Source organism: Rutilus rutilus, assembly GCF_951802725.1.
Source record: "Rutilus rutilus genome assembly, chromosome: 1".
Lineage (NCBI taxonomy): Eukaryota > Metazoa > Chordata > Actinopteri > Cypriniformes > Leuciscidae > Rutilus > Rutilus rutilus.
Genome location: NC_140209.1, coordinates 79,272,908 through 79,279,129, shown reverse-complemented (window position 1 = coordinate 79,279,129; position 6,222 = coordinate 79,272,908). Strand labels below are relative to the sequence as shown.

At 35.4% G+C, this 6,222-nt stretch overlaps 1 long non-coding RNA gene across 1 annotated transcript; it reads left to right on the top strand.

Moving 5' to 3' along the window:
- Window positions 1-3,835: 3,835 nt before the first annotated feature.
- LOC311275510 lies at window positions 3,836-4,562 on the top strand. The gene is made up of 3 exons (XR_014624946.1): window positions 3,836-3,969; window positions 4,192-4,381; window positions 4,458-4,562. It is a non-coding gene; the product is annotated as an uncharacterized lncRNA (long non-coding RNA).
- The last annotated feature ends 1,660 nt before the right edge of the window (window positions 4,563-6,222 follow it).

Below are 6,222 nucleotides of genomic sequence, written 5' to 3'. Positions count from 1 at the left end.
AAAATAAATGCAATTAATAATGTGGTGAATTAATAAAGTTCTTGGAATTAATAAATGTAATGTCAACATTTCCTTTGGTGAGGCACTGCCTACCCTGCCTACCCTGACCGCACGTCCCTGCCCTACAATCAGAGGGAAATTATAATAACACTGATCTAGAAGCATGGTTGAAAGCCTAAACTTGGCATAACTTCAAACTTCAATTCTAATTGGTCGATATGAATGCTGTTCCAGGATCAATAAAGATGTTGAGCCAGGAACATGTTGTAGCCTACTCGGTGAAACCTTGCTTATCTTGCTAGCAGTGTCATAGGCCTAACTTCTAGAGCAGACCCGGACAAACTTCCAATGGGGCCTCAAGATGAGTTAAAATTATGACATAATAATTAATCAATCAAGATATTTCTTATTACTTGGCTATTTTTATAACAAATGTACTGGATTTGTTGTGGAGAGTAGGACTATAAGTCGACATTGAAGTCAAAAAGCTTGTTATTCACTGTTCCCATGTGTCTCAAGTGACCCCACAAAGGGTATTTGAAACCCCCTTAAAATATTATATATATATATATATATATATATATATATATATATATATATATATATATATATATATTTTAAAATGAAATAAACATATTTTAAATAAATAAATAAACATTTAATTGTATTACATTTCTGGCTTAATATAATTTACATTTATACAACTGTCATTTTTAGGCTATAAATAATCTTTCTTAAAGATAAAAAATATATCATTTTAATTGACATTATAATTGATGAAATACGATTAAATGAACGACAAAGCAGCAGAAGCTCTTGTGAGAAAATATTATTTTGATAATTAAATTTTTCAGCCCCCTGCATTCATGACAAAATTGTCCCTTTTTTTGCTTCAGCTTACTTCTTTATTAGAGATAAGATCTCTATTTTGTTTATAACAAAATATTTACTGCAAGTTGTCTTTGAAAAAAAAATAATAAAAAAAAAAATTTCAAACTGATTCGGCCCTTTAAATTTAAACGTAGCCGTAAAGCGCGAAAAAGGCGCTCGAAACCAAAAGGTCAAAGGATTGTCAGTTGGAGGGAGGACGAATACTGCAAACAATCAAGGTAAGATATAATCGATACATTTATATTTTCTTAGCGATTGCTTCGTTATATCCATGTTGTGTGAGTTAATGGAATAACTTCTAATTTCGAAGTAACATTATTTTGGCAGTTTAAAACTAAGCTAGATCTATTATGGTTGTCGAATGCGAAATGAACAAGTATCGATTGACCGATTGATCTTGCCAACCTTCAGTCAGTTCTGCACGGTGAAAGTATTTAACTCTTGTCTTATTTTGGCACAACAATGAAAAATTTATATATAATAGCCTATAGTGTAATTTTTCATTCATGTTTATACATTGGGCATACAGTAATACTGCAGTAACTGCACTAGTTTTATTACTTTGTGACAGCATTTTTCGTTAACTAGCAATAATGCACAAATTACTACATGCTTTTTCTTACAATAAAAGCTTTTATGAGATGATTACAAAGTAACAATAGCCTAATAGATATTATCGAGCAAGTTGGTTCAGGTATTATTACTCTATGTATTTCACATTTTTAGTATATTTTTTCATTTACTGTTTTGAGTCAGGATGTTTTTCACCTTAATAACATGTCAATGTGATTTGCTACAGAAAACTGCTGGTGGGAATAAAATAGCCTACAGTTTAGAGTTCACTGTCACCATTAAGGTAAGCTGCTGATACGTTTCATGTGCTACAAAATAAAAAAGTATCAATGAAAAAGCTTCTTTTTTTTTGTTTTTCAGCGCACCTGGTTATTGACTATACTTCATGTAATTGTAGGTGTAATTACTGTGTCATGGAGAGAGAAAAGTGGAATATCACTCGCAGCAATTTAAGGAAAAGGGCTGTTAAAAGAGTCACCCAGTTTATGAAATCTTTGAATGATGAGGATAGTATGGATTGTACTAATGAAGAGCATAGTGTTGAAAATGAAGTAGTTACTTCAAGCTTTGTTTTGCCACCAATCTGTGGATCAGAAAGTGATGGGGAAAGTGAATCAGCAAGTGACGAGGATAGTCTTTATATTACTAAAGATTTAGCGGGATGTTTGAGAGACTGGGCAACACATTTTCGCATTTCATTGATTGCTTTGTCTGCCCTTTTGTCGATACTGAAAGTCTATCACCCATCTTTGCCAAAAGATGCAAGAACATTACTCAAAACACAGACTCAACATAGTGTTGTTTCCTTGGCGAGTGGATCATTCCATTACTTTGGTATACAGAACATGTTCAGCCACATATTTCAGAAGCTTACATCAGTTGTCCGGAATCATCACAGCTTCAAATTACAAGTTCAGGTGTACAGTTCTGGCCAATTTTAGGAATGCTCCAGGCTTACAGTAGAAAACCTATGCTGATTGCTCTTTACTGTGGGAACTCGAAGCCTCAGTCATTGTCAGAATATCTGAAGGATCTGGTCTGTGAGTTGAAATCCTTGAGCACTGGTTTTGTAATTAATGGAAAGACCTTCTTCTTGACTGTGTGCTCGGTAATCTGTGATGCTCCTGCGAGGGCTTTTATTAAGGGTATTAAGTCACACAATGAATACAGTGGCTGTGATAAATGTGTACAGTCTGGCATTTACATTAATAATCGCATGACATTCCCAGAACTTAATTCTAGGGTAAGAACCGATGTTTCTTTTTCAAATGCAGAGGATGAAGACCACCATGTACAACATTCCTCATTTTGTGAAACATCTGTTGCCATGGTTAGTGGATTTCCACATGACTATATGCATTTAGTGTGCTTAGGTGTGGTGCGTCGTCTGCTTGATTTGTGGATGGGAACTCGCGGCAAGTTGAGTTACCGTATTTCATCCAGGCAAGTGTCTATCATTTCTGGCAAACTGCTTGCTCTCAAGAGTTACATACCCTCTGAATTTGCTAGAAGACCAAGGGCACTTGATGAAAGGTTACGATGGAAAGCAACAGAACTTAGGCAGTTCTTACTTTACACTGGTCCAGTAGTTTTGAGGGATGTGCTGACTACTGAGGTTTACCAAAATTTTATGTTGTTGTCTGTGGGCATATATATATTGGCAAGTCCAACATATTGTTTGCTGTTAAATGACTTTGCAAACACACTACTTAGATCATTTGTTAAGCATTTTGGGGAACTCTATGGTCATTGTTTTTTAGTGTGCAACATACATGGTCTGACTCATCTCAGTGATGATGTGAAGGTGCATGGCCACTTAGATTTAATATCAGGGTTTCCTTTTGAAAACTACTTAAAAAAATGTAAAGGAATGGTTAGAAAACCTAGCTCACCACTGCAGCAAGTTATACGCAGAATTTCAGAACTTGATTCAACAAGTTTAAATGATGAGGAAACCCGGAAAGCTCACAAAAAAATGAAAATGCGGCACTCAGATGGACCTGTTCCAGAAGGATTCACAGGAGCGGTCTCCCAATTTAAGGAACTGTCGATAGATGAGTTTGTCATCAACACATCAGAGAGGGACAGATGTATAAAGATGAACAATAAGATACTATTGGTTCAGAATATAATTGTCTTTGAAGGTGAGGAATATATTGTCTGCAAAGAATATAGACACATTGCAAAGTTCTTTGATTATCCCACTGAGTCCACAGATTTGGGAATTTGTTTTGTGTCAGATCTGTCACCAAAGCTGATGTGCTTAACATTAGATACCAAAATGCAGAAGTGCGTCCGGTTGCCTTTGGAGGTTGGATTTGTTGTCATTCCACTTCTTCATGCAGACCCATCCTAAATGTCATTCATTGCGTGGTGTTTTGGTAGTCTTTAAATCTGAATTTTAGATAGTCCAATCTTTTTCAAATTGAATTAATTTATGTGCAGATTGGCATCACAATTAGACAGCAGTGACAGAGTCCAGCCTGCCTTGGGTTATCTCAGTAGGTGTGTATACCATATTTATACTTCTAATAACTTGGTTCTGAAACATGTGTTAATAAGGACATATTATGTGCACTTAAACCATCATTCACCTTTTAAAGCCCTTATTATGATTTATCATAAAAAATGACTTCTAATTATGTTCATTTGTTTAAATTAAAAAAGTGCAAAAGTTACAAGTCCATACTCTTAATGTTAGTTACTTTGTGCCTCTTTCTGTTCTAGGTCATGTTTTACATTGTAGAGTTTCTAGAAACCCAAGAAGTTGAAGTGGTACCAGCACTTTGGGTTGAAAAGGAAATATGTCAATGGCCAGCTCAATACAGACGTGATGAATTAGTAAAGGCCATACGAAATGAGGAGCAACCTGGACACACGTGGGACGCATATTGTGTTCGAATTTTATATAAAGCTGGTATGCACATCACATTTTATTATTTACCAATAGGCTTCACTAGTTTGAAAAAAAATCTAATGATATTTCTTTACAGCAACCTACAAAGCTGCTCGTCTAAAACTTCCTCAAGTAGAAACACAAACTGACCTTCAGACAGCAGAGGAAGAAGATGTGGATGACATTCCAAAGAAAAGGCGAAAAAGGCTGTAAGTATTAAAGTGCCATTCTACTACTATTGCTGTAGGCATAAAAAATTATGTTTATTGCTTGTAATATGTTTTTGTTCCTCTTTAATATTTACTTGTTTTTATGTTTATGTTTTGAAGCTATATTCGTTTATATAAGCTACAATTTAAAAGTGTAATTTAAAGTGTAAAACTTATTTTTTAAAGTGTAATTATTTAAAAAAAAAGTTCTTATAAATACATACAGTGTGTAATTCCATCACAAACATTTTTTTGAGGTGACTCAATCATGATCATGAGGTGACTAAAGATTCCCAGTTCCCAGCCATATTATACAATGATTTATTGCTTGTCTTTGTTGAATAATACAGAAAATAAAGAGCTTAAAAAACTAGTATATGAAATCGCATTATTAGTAAAAACAAAAAAAAAACAATTATTACATGTTCGGCCTCAAACTCTGACCATGATGACATTGTGTCACTACTAAAAGAGATTGAATCTGATCTTAGATTTGTTAGTGCATTAACATTTCTGCAAATGTTTAGACTGGTTGGGGGGTAATATGCTTGTAATATATGCTTAGGGAAACCCTGGACATTGGCCTTAAATACAAGCTTAAATCTAAAAAAAGGGTACAGCTGGGCAGATAAGGGCAGGAACACAAAGCATTGACGATTCTTAAGGGAAACAGTTGGGGAACTAGGAGATAGTGGTGACAGAAGCGAGAAACAGGGCAGGCAGGGAGGAACAGGAACAGCAGAAATTTGAGACACTACCAGACTAGACTGAGACTGATCTGTGAAATTGATTAAAATAAATTTTGATTTTATTTTCTGTGCCCCGACAAGACCAAACATTCGCTTTGAGAGTGACGACAAAGATTTGGTTAAACAAACAGGATCGTTGCCTCCAGCCCCAAAGATAACAGGACCAAACTTTGCAATTGAGTCTGCAATAAAGAGAAGGGTTCAAAAGCTTGAAACCCCAAAGCATATGACAAGTCCTGAGCCCAGACACTCTGTGACAAGTCCTGAGCCCCAGCGTGCTGAAAAAGCCCCGAACCCAGTCGGTCTATGGGAAGTTCTGAAGCACAACAGTCAGGAACAGTTACTTTAAGTGGTCTTGCTCGTAAGTGGTTTATTAAATAAATACTCATGTCTCTTTCTAGATTTGTTTTCACAGGTAAATAAAAATTATTATCTGTTAAAATTACATAAATCACATGTTTGTCTTTATTTTTAGCTCTTCTGCATAGAATTCTTACAAATCAGGAAATGATGATGGATCAACTCAAAGTCATTCTGATGAACATGCAGAAAATGGGCGAACCTGCTCATGGGCATGATCCCATCGACAGAGACTTATGCTGGGTACACAACAAAAGATTTTTTACATCTTATACGATTTTCAAAATGTGACAGACCACAAACATGAGGACAAAAAATCCTAGATTTAAGCGTTTTGCTCCTATAGTGTGTGGTATGCCATGATGTGACAAAGACAGCACACCACACACAAACAGATTTTCAACCAGAGTCTCGACTGTGAACACAGGAAATCTCGCAAAATCTCGTGAGACTTCAGAATAAGCATGACGGACAACATGCAGGAAGAAATTGCGATAGTGTTTGTAATGATTTTCACAGAAAATCCACGTGAAAAAAACATTGT